This window comes from Lithobates pipiens, unplaced genomic scaffold (assembly GCF_037356315.1).
Source record: "Lithobates pipiens isolate NorthernLeopardFrog02 unplaced genomic scaffold, aLitPip1_a1.2 Scaffold_75, whole genome shotgun sequence".
In the NCBI taxonomy this organism is placed as follows: Eukaryota; Metazoa; Chordata; class Amphibia; order Anura; family Ranidae; genus Lithobates; species Lithobates pipiens.
The window spans coordinates 246703-259813 of NW_027507898.1; the positions used below are offsets into that span (position 1 = coordinate 246703).

At 53.5% G+C, this 13111-nt stretch overlaps 1 protein-coding gene across 4 annotated transcripts in view; it reads left to right on the plus strand.

The window, feature by feature from the left end:
- Positions 1 to 8331: 8331 nt before the first annotated feature.
- The window catches only part of LOC143959436 (uncharacterized), a 39216-nt gene continuing 34436 nt past the window's right edge, over positions 8332 to 13111 (plus strand). For 3 of the 4 annotated variants that reach the window (XM_077468080.1, XM_077468083.1, XM_077468081.1), the window contains exon 1: positions 8332 to 8438. The gene's annotated coding sequence lies outside the window, so the exon portion shown is untranslated. The remainder of the gene's footprint in view (positions 8439 to 13111) is intronic. The other variant, XM_077468082.1, reaches the window with a different exon arrangement.

Consider the following 13111-nt stretch of genomic DNA (forward strand, 5'->3'; position numbering starts at 1 on the left):
TACTTTGCCATCATTTTTATAAATTAGAACTTCATTTGAGCCGTGAAGAAATGATGCACATGTTATAGCAATATGGTGTGACCAAATCCCCAAATTTTTTGATAATGTTTTTTGAAAATGTCTAGGTGTTTTAAATAAGCCTTGCTGGAGGTAAATGTCTTTTTTTTACATGTGTGCGGTGTAATATTTTGTTCTGTTATATGGTCTTATGGCTGCACCATCTTTATGCATTTTTTAGAGTGTGCTCCCCAAATATCTTGTTTATCTAGAATATTTGTCACATCTTTTTTGGTCATTATTTATTGTTATCAATAGCATTACTTTTATGTCCGGTTTCGGTTTTTTGTTTACACATTTTGGATCATTGCACTCTATTACATACTGGATAGAATTCATTCAGCATTTAATATTGATTTGTTTCTGAAACTCGCACAGATCACTCCATTCATTATTGCATTATGTTTCTTGTCACATCCTCTTCTATATGCAAAAGAACCCACTCTGAATAATCTCTAATGCTGACTCTGATTGGTTGCTGCTACTAGGCCAGAGGTCTGCAGTACCTCTCCCCAGAGGCCTAGTAGTTTAGTAACATGTGCTGAACAGTGGACGGTACAACAGAGTACGTCGCGACCGGAAGTGGTGACACCTGGCTCCTCCATGACGCGTTGCGTCACTGAACACGTGACTTCATCAAAGGGAGCTACTCTGTTGTAGCTGGAAATACAAAATTTTAACTGTAAATTACTGCTTTTCGTTTTAATAAAAATGTTGAAAATACTGCACGATGGAGCCATCCCTTTGTATTGCATGTCCTCACCACATTGGATAAGCCTGAAGCCATCTTTCAAAAAAACCCGCTATTACCGTGACGAATGCTGGAAGTTGATTGATTGCTGTCACCTGGTTTTATTACATACTAAAGGCTTGATTTGACCCATAGGGGGTCTCCATTAGAAGTGAAAGGCTTGGGGAAATTAGTGGTGCACTGCGGATGGTGTTGGCGTTTGGAGGAAGTAGACACCGATCAAATACTGTTGCACTTTTTTTTTTTTTCTGTTTGCATGAACTATTATATGGAGATCTGCTCCCTCCTCATTGGAGCTTGATTGCACTTTTTGGACACTGAACTTTATTTTATGCACTTTATGATAATATTGGATGGTTACGGACCTTTATTGCAATATTGTTTGCATGCTTGAAAATCACTTGCACTTGATATGAATTGTTCAATATTACAGTGAAAATTTGCCACATTTTTTGTGCTTACACACTGGCCGCGGCACATTCTTGTCAGTGGCTTGCAGTTAGTGTGTTTAGATTTCTTATTTTTTGCCACTTTAGTTTGCATTTTAGTTAACTCCACATACTACTTATAATACTATCTGGCAATAGAACTTAACCAAAAAGTGCATTCTATGCATCCAAAAACATAAAAAATTTAACAAATCAAATCATTATTCAACCAAAAAAAAATGGCAAAGCAATAACTCCAAGGCCAATAATAACACGTTATCTCCTCCGATTCCTCAACATGTCTGGTTGACGAATGGCCGTTCAGAAACTAACTGAAAAGTGTGAAATTAAAAGCGCAAAATCAAAAGCGCAAATCAACACTCACCAAACTTCTACTAACACGAAATTAGCAGAAGGAGCCCAAAGGGTGGCACTAAAGAGCTGAAAAACCATGTAGTACGTCACTACGTTCGTGATTGTTGGCCAACAATTGTGTGCCGTGTGTATGCAAGACAAGATTGGGCCAACGCCCTTCGGACAAAAGTCCACGGTTTTGTTGGCCAACAATCCGATCGTGTGTACGCGGCTTTAGAGTTACAACCAGGAATGAAAATAGATGTCACATGGCATATTAGTGCATTGTGTCATATATAGATCGCAGAGATAAATTGCAGCAATATCCAAAGGTGAAAGCAATAAGTATGTACATGCATGATCTGTTGTATATAATAGCATTTGCAGGCGTTAGCAGGAAAGTATTGAATCCGATTGTGGCAGTGTACAGAAGATCCAACACTAAATAAAGGCTGAACTATATTGCTGGGTTTGAAGAGATTAGCAGGTAAGTAAACAGAAAATACAGTTTGAGCAGCTTATCTTCCTTCATGAAAATGGATATACTATACATATAACGCCAGACACTGTATGAGCTTCCATGGAACAGCAAGCTCATAAACTGTAAAACTGGTTGATGTATGAAGAGTTAAATAGATCAGTGTGCTGATCCCGCTATTAGATCCCTGTGGGGTCCCCTACTGGCAACGCCTGAATGGTCAATCCCAGGCCTGGACTGGAACAAAAAATAGGCCCGGGCATTTTGGATTGAGCAGCCCATGACATCTTAACTGGCCCCTTTCCCACATTCCATCCTGATGAATCCCTCGGAAGAGGGGAGAGGGAAACCCGACAAAAGTGTGGGGGGCGAGGGGGACAGGGAAAGAGCGGGGGGGGGCAGAGAGCACAGGGAAGAACCTTGAGAACATGGGGTGGGGCGAGAGCACAGGGGGGCTGGAGAGCACTGTGGGGGGAGGTGGAGAGCATGGAGGGGCAGAGAGCACAGGGGGGAGGCAGAGAACACAGGGAGGAAGAGGAGAGCACAAGGGGGCCGGAGAGCACAGGGAGTGGGGGGTTGGAGAGCACAGGGGGAAGCAAAAATACAGGGTGGGGTGAATAGCACAGGGAGGAGGTGGAGAGTGCAGGGGGGATGCAGAGATCACTGGGGGGATGTAGAGCACTGGGGGGAGGTGGAGGGCACAGTGGGCAGCAGAGAGCATGAGAGGAGGTGGAGAAAACAGGGGGTAGGCAGAGATCAATAGGGGGGCTGTAGAGCACTGGGGGAGAGGCATAGGGCACAGGGGGGCAGTGTAGAGTATGGGGGAGGTGGAGATCACAGGAGGGGCTGGAGAGCACTGGGGGGGCTAGAGAGCACTGGGGGAGAGGCAGAGGGCACAGGTGGGCACCATAGAGCATGGGGGGACTAGAGAGCACTGGGGGGGCAGCGTAGAGCATGGGGGAAGTGGAGAGCACAGGGAGAGAGACGCAGGGAATGGGGGGGCAGCGTAGAGCATGGGGGAGGTGCAGAGCACAGGAGGGAGGTGGAGAGAAGAGGGGGTGGTGAAGAGCACAGGGGGAGAGGCCGAGGGCACTGGGGCAGCGTAGAGCATGGGGGGAGGTGGAGAGCACAGGAGGGAGATGGAGAGCACAGGGGGTGAGGCGCAGGGCACAGGTGGGCAGCATAGAGCATGCGGGGAGGTGGAGATCACAGGGAGAGGTGAAAAGCACAGGGGGAGAGGCTGAGGGCACAGGGGGGCAGCGTAGAACATGGGGGAGGTGGAGAGCACGGGAGGAAAGACGGAGGGCACAAGGAGGGAGAACACAGGAGGGAGGTGGTGAGAACAGGGGGGCTGGAGAGCACTTGGAGGTGCTAGAGAGCATTGGGGGGAGGTGAAGTGCACAGGGGGGCAGCATAGAACATGGGGAAGGTGGAGAGCACTGGGGGGGCTGGAGAGCACTGGGGAAGAAGTGGAGGGCACAGGGGGGCGGCGGAGAGCATGGGGAGGTGGGGAGCACAGGGGGCAGAGGAGGGCATGGGGGAGATGGAGAGCACAGGGAGAGAGACGGAGAGCACATGGGGCAGCGGAGAGCATGGGGGGAGGTGGAGAGCACAGAAGGGAGGTGGAGAGCACTGGGGGGGCTGAAGAGCACTGGGGGAGGTGAAGAGCATGGGGGGAGGTGGAGAGCACAGGAGGAGGTAAAAAAGCACAGGGGGGAGAGGCGGAGGGCACAGGGGGGCAGTGTAGAGCATGGGGGGGGGGCAGTGTAGAGCATGGGGGGTGGTGGAGAGGCCAGGAGGGAGGAGGAGAGCACGGAGGGGGCTGGATAGCACTGGGGGAGAAGTGGAGGGCAGAGAGGGCAGCGAAGAGCATGGGGAGGTGGATATCACAGGGAGAGAGAGGCAGAGGGCACAGAGAGAGACAGGCAGAGGGCACAGCAGGCAGTATGGCGGAGGTGGAGAGCACTGGGTGGGTTAGAGAGCACTGTGGGGGGGGGGGGTAGAGATAAGCAGGATAGGAGGAGTAGTGGGGTGGCTGCATATAGAATTATTCTCTCCATCTTCCTCCGGCAGTACCTGAAAGCCTGCAAGAGGTAGAGGAGCAGAAGCAGGCATTCAGAGACTTCGGGAGGAAGATGGAGAGAATGATTCTTCTATATGCAGCCACCCTACTGCTCCTCCTATTCAGGTTACAGGTGGCCACACTTATGGTCTCTCGCTGCATCAGGCTCCTCTCCCCTCCGTGGTCACGCCCCCCGGCTCCAACAGCTAAACTATACTGGCGGCCGTGGAGAGGTGTCTCCTCTAGCTCCTCCCCCCTTCATGTTTCAGTTCCCCTGGTGCCAATGGCTGAGCCTGAGCTGACCGCAGAAAGGTTAGGGGACTGGTGTGGGCTTAAAGAGCAGCCTGCCTTGGCCCCGTAAGCAAGGGCATGTGGTCCAGTTTGCCCTATGGCCATTCTGGGCCTGGTCCGTACGACAACCTATGACACTTATGCCACACAATCTGAAAATCGGATGAAAAATACCAATTTTGATTGTATGATAATTTGATCGTTAGTACAGAGCTTTCGAGAGCTGATCACGACAGTTCATCCAATATTATACGACTGGACAAGCGCAAAAATTTTCCTCGTACGATACCAGATCGTACGATTTTCACTTAGTACAGTTGTCATCTGAAAATACAATACAAATACACTCAGGGCTGCCATCAGGGGGGTACAGCCCATACACTTGTAAGGGGCCCCAGCGTCTGGATGGGCAGGGATGTAAGAAGGCAGGGGCGGGTGCAGAGGAGCTCCGTGGATGCTCCTGTATGTGTGTGAGGCTGCTGCTCTGTCATTGAGCTGACATCGGGCTTTTTGCTGCCACCTCTGGCCATTTCCTGCATGTGCACCCCTCTTCATGTGGAAACAAGAGCTGGGACTAGGATCACCTTACAAGTAAGGGCTCTGTGATTATCCGCCCGGCGTGGACATCCACTTGCTCAGCGGGGATCGTTCCGTCAATCCCCGCTGAGCAGGAAGATGACAGGTCTGTCTCTGCACACTTGTCAGAGCGCCACTCTCCCCTATGGGGGAATCGGATGAAGATGGACCGCAGAGTCAGTCGTCACCCGATCCGATCCGCAGACGGATGGAAAAGTAGTTTTTTTCTCCGTCACACTTTTTCGGATCGGAGCGGGTCGGATGTCATCGGGCATGTCACCGCTGACATCCGATGCTCCATAAAGGTCTATGGAGCATCCGTTCAGGCAGGGGCGGACTGACAACTCATGGGGCCCCCGGGCAATAGCAGATCATGGGGCCCCCCTGTGTCCCAGCCACACTGCCCGCCCACATTACATACATTGGTCTCTACCCCCTTTAGCTGCAGAGGTAGCAGCTGAGGATGTACACATGCTGCAGCAGGAATTATACCCCCTGTTGCTTTTGGTGGGTGATCGTGACCCAATCAAGTGAATAGGGCCCTCTCCAAACACCCAGCAACAATGTGTAATGCACACAGTAGCATCATGCTAGTGTGGGATCCAAGGGGTTAAACCCATGGACCCCTAGGATGGAAGCAAAGAGGGATCCCTGGGATGGGGGCAGAGAGGGATCCCTGGGATGGGGGCAGAGAGGGATTCCTGGGATGGGGGCAGAGAGGGGCCCCTGGGATGGGGGCAGAGAGGGGCCCCTGGGATGGGGACAGAGGGGGATCCCTGGGATGGGGGCAGAGAGCTGCAGACATGATAAATGACAAGAGATGGTCAGATGCTGCGGACATGATACAGGAGGTGGACAAAGGCTTCAGACATGATACCGGAGGTGGACAGAGGCTGCGGACATGATACAGGAGGTGGACAGAGGCTGCGGACATACTGCAGGAGGTGGACAGAGTCTGCGGACATGATACAGGAGGAGGATAGAGGCTGCGGACATACTGCAGGAGGTGGACAGAGGTTCGCGGACATACTGCAGGAGGTGGACAGAGGTTGTGGACATACTGCAGGAGGATGACAGAGGTTGGGGACATACTGCAGGAGGATGACAGAGGTTGCGGACATACTGCAGGAGGACAGAGGCTGCGGACATACTGCAGGAGGAGGACAGAGGCTGCGGACATACTGCAGGAGGAGGACGGAGGCTGCGGACATACTGCAGGAGGAGGACGGAGGCTGCGGACATACTACAGGAGGCGGACAGAGGTTGCGGACATACTACAGGAGGTGGACAGAGGTTGCGGACATACTACAGGAGGGGGACAGAGGTTGCGGACATACTACAGGAGGGGAACAGAGGTTGCGGACATACTACAGGAGGGGGACAGAGGTTGCGGACATACTACAGGAGGTGGACAGAGGTTGCGGACATACTACAGGAGGGGGACAGAGGTTGCAGACATACTACAGGAGGGGAACAGAGGTTGCGGACATACTACAGGAGGTGGACAGAGGTGGACAAGGCGACAGAGGTTGTGGACATACTACAGGAGGGGGACAGAGGTTGCGGACATACTGCAGGAGGGGGACAGAGGTGGACTGGGGGAAAGAGGTTGCGGACATACTACAGGAGGGGGACAGAGGTTGCGGACATACTACAGGAGGGAGACAGAGGTTGCGGACATACTGCAGGAGGGGGACAGAGGTTGCGGACATACTACAGGAGAGCGACAGAGGTTGCGGACATGATAGTGTCCTCCTCACAGTAGCCTCCTCCTCTGTCCACCATCATTACTTCTCCACATGATCAGTGTGCTGTGTCCTCCTCCTGTGCCCCTTTCACCTCTCCACAGGTCAGGGCAGCACAGTGCTTCCCTGACCTGTGGAGAGGAGAAATGGGCACAGGAGGAGGACACAGCACTGATGATGTGGAGAAGTCATATGATAGTTGACAGAACACATCAGTCTCTGTCCCTCCCCTGCATGCCACAGCTTCACCCTCCGCCACCTCCGGGCTCCCAGCGATGTCCTCCGCTCTCACTCCCCACAGTTTTACTCTCCTCTTCCCTCCTCAGTACTCACCCCTGCTCGGCTCCTCTGCCAGTGTCCCGATCGTCTATTTGAAAATGGCACCGGGAGGCGCTATTACGTTACTGCGCATGCGCCGCCCGGCCGAGCGTGTACGAACTTTCCCGAGCCCGGCCGGCTTTTGAACAGCGCATGCGCCATTCCATAGTCGGCTCGCGGCCATCTTTTTTACGGGCACCGATGCCCATAATAGATTTTAACGGGCAGCTCCAAAAAGGGGTTAACTCTACGGGCGGTTGCAAACACCGTGGGGCCCCCTGCTGGACACCGGGCCCTCGGTCCGCGCCCGACTGCCCTAATGGTCAGTCCGCCCCTGCGTTCAGCTCCACCTAAAAAACTGTAAGGCGGACTTCCTTCTCTGGGCTGGCTGCTCAGCTGTCGGCTAATTGCCAGCTCCCATCTCTCTCCACAGTTACCAGCTGTTCCTGATCCTGCTTGTCTGACCTGCCTACTTAAAGCTGTCCAGCTCACTTCACCTCTGCCTTCAGCTTGGTCACATCACAAGAAACCATCTCCTGCGGTTCTGTTTAATAACTGGCTTGCTGACATCCCTTCTAGCTCCTTATCCTGCTTGCTGTTGCTCCACTTGGATCCCTGACTTCTGGCCTGGCTGACTACCCGATCTGGTTATTGAACTTTGGACTGGCTGAATACTCGATCCGGTTACTGAACTCTGGCTATGCTTTGACTGCGCTTACTCTATTTACCTTTTATTTTTTATTAATAAACAAGTGTGATTTAATTGTACTTCTGTCTCGTCTGATTCATGGTTTCTGACAAGGGGACTGAGAGCGTACAGGTGTTGGGGAGGATGAGGGCGTACAGGTGTGGGGGGGGCTGAGAGTTTACAGGTGGGGGGGCTGAGAGTTTACAGGTGGGGGGGCTGACTTTAGTAACCTATTTAATTTATACTTGTGGCTAGTAAGCGAAATAGTAAGACGATTTGTCGTCCGATTTTCGGATCGTGTGTATGGAGCATTACTGTCTCGTTGATTTCACGCGATAGATTTGCGATGAAGACGCTGTACTGTAGTCTCACACTAATCCACTACAGGGCGCTGTGCCGGAGCGAAAGAAGATATTCCCTCTCCCTGGCAGCCTACGGTGAAAATTCAGCACATTTGATCTGACGTCATTCGCCAGTCCTCCTCCGCCAATCAGAGGCAGTGCGAGCTGCCTGTGAGGCCGCTCATCCCTAATGTTCACTGACAGGTGTAGCGACAGATCGCGGTAGAGAGGATTTTTCCTCCCTCCAGCCTGCAGGTGGCAATAGAGAGCGCAGCTGTGCAGTCTGCAGTTCTTCGTCTATCCCCTTGTCACATGGCTGAAGGGAGGAAGAAGATGATTCACAGTGTCTGTAAGTACCAGAGGAGAACTTAGCCCCAGATCTTCCCTCTGTACTCCACAAATACCCCCCCCCCCCTTCCAACAGAGCTCCTCATCAGACACCCTCCCCTCTTTCGTCCTCAGACTCTCCTCACCTACCCCTCAGACACCCCCTCTCTTCCTCCAGAGCTCCTCTTCAGACACCCCCCCCCTCACCTAGCCCCCTTTCTTCCTCAGATCCCCCCCCTCTCCTCACCTACCCCTCTTTTCTTCCCTAGAGCCCCCCCAGACACCCCTCTCTTCCTCAGACTCCCCCCAGATACCACCCCTCTTCTCACCTAGCCCCCCTTTCTTCCTCAGAGCCCCCTCTTCTCACCTACCCCCCCGACACCCCCTCTCTTCCCTAGACCCCCTCTCCTCACCTAGCCCCCCTTTCTTCCTCAGAGCCCCCTCTTCTCACCTACCCCCCGACACCCCCTCTCTTCCCTAGACCCCCTCTTCTCACCTAGCCCCCCTTTCTTCCTCAGACCCCCTCTTCTCACCTATCCCCCCTGACACCCCCTCTCTTCCCCAGACCCCCTCTTCTCACCTAGCCACCCTTTCTTCCTCAGACACCCCCTCCTGCTCACCTACCCCCTCTTTTCACTAGACCCCCCCAGACACCCCTCTCTTCCTCAGAGCCCCCTCTTCTCACCTAGCCCCCCTCTCTTCCTCACCCCCCCTCCTCACCTACCCCCTCTCTTCCCTAGACCCCCCTCTTCTCACCTAGCCCGTCTCCTCACCTACCCCCTCTTCTCACCTAGCCCCCCTCTCTTCCTCAGACACCCCCTCCTCATCTACCCCCTCTCTTCCCTAGACCCCCTCCCCCTTCCAGACACTCCTCTCTTCCTCAGAGCTCCCTCTTCTCACCTAGCCCCCTCTCTTCCTCAGACCCCCCTCTTCTCACCTAGCCCTCCTCTCTTCCTCAGACACACCCTCTCACTTACCCCCTCTCTTCCCTAGACCCCCCCCCAGACACCCCTCTCTTCCTCAGAGCCCCCTCTTCTCACCTAGCCCCCTCTCTTCCTCATTGCCCCCTCTTCTCACCTACCCCCCCAGACACACCCTCTCTTCCCTAGACCCCCTCGTCTCACCTAGCCACCCTTTCTTCCTCAGACACCCCCCTCCTCCTCGCCTACTCCCTCTCTTCCTTTAGAGCCCCCTCTTCTCACCTAGCCCCCCTCTCTTCCTCAGACACTCCTCTCTTCCTCAGAGACCTCTCTTCTCACCTAGCCTCCTCTCTTCCTCATACCCCCCCCCCCCCCCTTCTCACCTAGCCCAGTCTCCTCACCTTCCCCCTCTCTTCCCTAGACCCCCCCCCCCAGACACCCCTCTCTTCCTCAGAGCGCCCTCTTCTCACCTAGCCCCCCTCTCTTCCTCAGACACCTCCCTCTCTTCCCTAGACCCCCGCAGACACCCCTCTCTTCCTCTGAGCCCCCTCTTCTCATCTACCCCCCAGACACCCCCTTTCTTCCATAGACCCCCTCTTCTCACCTAGCCCCCTTTTCTTCCTCAGACACACCCCCTCCTCCTCACCTACCCCCTCTCTTCCCTAGACCCCCCCCGACACTCCTCTCTTCCTCAGAGCCCCCTCTTCTCACCTAGCCCCCCTTTATTCTTCAGACACCCCCCCTCAGAGCCCTCTCTTCTCACCTACCCCCCCCCCCCAGACACCCCTTCTCTTCCCTAGACCCCCTCTTCTCACCTAGCCCCCCTTTCTTCCTCAGACACCCCCCCTCCTCACCTACCCCCTCTTTTCCCTAGACACCCCTCTCTTCCTCAGAGCCCCCTCTTCTCACCTAGCCCCCCTCTCTTCCTCAGGGACCCCCCCCCCCCGACACTCCTCTGTTCCTCAGAGCTCCCTCTTCTCATCTAGCCCCCTCTATTCCTCAGACCCCCCCCTTCTCACCTAGCCCCCGTCTCCTCACCTTTCCCCTCTCTTCCCTAGACCCCCTCCCCCGACACCCCTCTCTTCCTCAGAGCCCCCTCTTCTCACCTAGCCCCCCTCTCTTCCTCAGGGACCCCCCCAACACTCCTCTGTTCCTCAGAGCTCCCTCTTCTCATCTAGCCCCCTCTATTCCTCAGACCCCCCCCCCCTTCTCACCTAGCCCCCGTCTCCTCACCTTCCCCCTCTCTTCCCTAGATCCCCTCCCCCGACACCCCTCTCTTCCTCAGAGCCCCCTCTTCTCACCTAGCCCCTCTCTCTTCCTCAGACACCCCCCTCACCTACCCCCTCTCTTCCCTAGACCTCCCCCAGGCAGCCCCCTCTTCTCACCTAGCCCCCCTCTCTTCCTCAGACCCCCTCTCTTCTCACCCCCCCCCTCTCTTCCCTAGACCCCCCCCCCCCCAGACACCCCTCTCTTCCTCAGAGCCCCCTCTTCTCACCTACCCCCCAGACCCCCCTCTCTTCCCTAGACCCCCCCTCTCCCCTCCCTCCTCCCTAGACCCCCTCTCTCTTCCCCAGACCCCCTCTTCTCACCTTCCCCATCTCCTCCCTAGACTCCTCCCTTCCTTAGACACACCCCCATCTCTTTTTTCCTCAGAGCTCCCTCCAAACCTATCCCCCCCCCCCCCCCCGACCCCCTGCCTCAGACACCCCCTCCCTCTCGGACCTCAGGGCACACTAAAACATGGAGCGGTACACACTAGTCCAAGATTGTTCATTCATATTCATGTAGACCTATGGCTTATTAAAAAAAAAAAAAAAAAAAAAAAGTTATTCTGTCAGTTGTGTATTTTATTTAATGCTGGAAACAAGGCTTTGTTGTTGCCGAAAAATACTGTATATCAAACAGAAGATGTATCATGTTTATAAATCTGTGTGCAATGTTTACGTCTCTGTAATAAGTGTATAGACTATCATTTGTATTTAAAGGCATAGTCCACTTTTTGAAAAAATATAATGATTCCATCCATGTTAAATCAGAACTAAAGACAGCTTATACTCCCCTTTCCTCCAATGGTCCCCGTCTCTCACTGGCATACTCATCTGTATGCCCTTTTCTTTTCCCATCTTTTTTGGCCCACACGAGATGACATCACTCCTGTGCATGCGTGGGAAGCAATGAGTCTGACATATGTACGGGGATCAGGCTGGCTGCTGTACACTGAGCTTCACATGCACAGCTCAGTTTACATTCCAGGGACCGCTGTGAACAGGCAGGCAGGTGTATTATTATTTTTATTGCAGAAGAGACATTGCCTGTCTCCTCTGCAATAGAAAAACCTTCCCGCTCACCATGAACAACAGCTAAACGTCAGCGCATCTTTAATAAAAATAAAAATGATTTATTAAATTACTATATATATATATAAATTATTATACATCAAAGTCTGCACAGCATTGTATCTGCATTCAATGGAGGAGATTTACTATAAATGTGTACACAGAATCTGGTGCAACTGTGCATAGCCAATCAGCTTCTAACTTCAGCTTGTTCACTTAGGCCCCTCTCCAGCAGTGGATCCGCCTACTCAGCCAGGAAGGTCTGTGTCTGCTCCTCTGTACAGAGCAGACATGGACACAGCCTGCTGTTTTCTATGGGGCGGTCAGATGGAAATGGACCACCTGTCTGTTCAAGGGATGCACCGAATGGGTTTTTTGGTGCCGAAACCGATACCGAAAATGTAAAATACACTAGGCCGAAAACCGATACCGAAACAGCACCGATACCGAAAATGACTGTTTTAAAAAAATATTTTTATACAGGTGGTCAGAGACTGGGGACATGGTACAGGAGGTGGTCAGAGACTGGGGACATGGTACAGGAGGTGGTCAGAGACTGGGGACATGGTACAGGAGGTGGTCAGAGACTGGGGACATGGTACAGGAGGTGGTCAGAGACTGGGGACATGGTACAGGAGGTGGTCAGAGACTGGCGTCATGGTACAGGAGGTGGTCAGAGACTGGCGTCATGGTACAGGAGGTGGTCAGAGACTGAGGACATGGTACAGGAGGTGGTCAGAGACTGAGGACATGGTACAGGAGGTGGTCAGAGACTGGCGTCATGGTACAGGAGGTGGTCAGAGACTGGCGTCATGGTACAGGAGGTGGTCAGAGACTGGCGACATGGTACAGGAGGTGGTCAGAGACTGGCGACATGGTACAGGAGGTGGTCAGAGACTGGCGACATGGTACAGGAGGTGGTCAGAGACTGCATGCATGGTACAGGAGATGGTCAGAGACTGGGGACACGGTACAGGAGATGGTCAGAGACTGGGGACACGGTACAGGAGATGGTCAGAGACTGGGGACACGGTACAGGAGATGGTCAGAGACTGGGGACACGGTACAGGAGATGGTCAGAGACTGGGGACACGGTACAGGAGATGGTCAGACTGGGGACACGGTACAGGAGATGGTCAGAGACTGGGGATATGGTACAGAAGATGGTCAGACTGCGGACATGGTACAGGAGATGGTCAGAGACAGAGGACGTGGTACAGGAGGCATCCCCCATTGCAGCCAGTGTGCCATTTTGTAGCCAGTGTGTCCCATTGCAGCCAGTGTGCCATTTTGTAGCCAGTGTGTCCCATTGCAGCCAGCCTGTGCAGGGAAGAGAGCCGCCTCCGCCGCCTGTTTGATCACAGCGCCGGGAACATCACAGCTTTCATTTCAATAGCTGTGTGTTCCCGGCCACGCGCCGTCACACGCAGCCCTTCCCC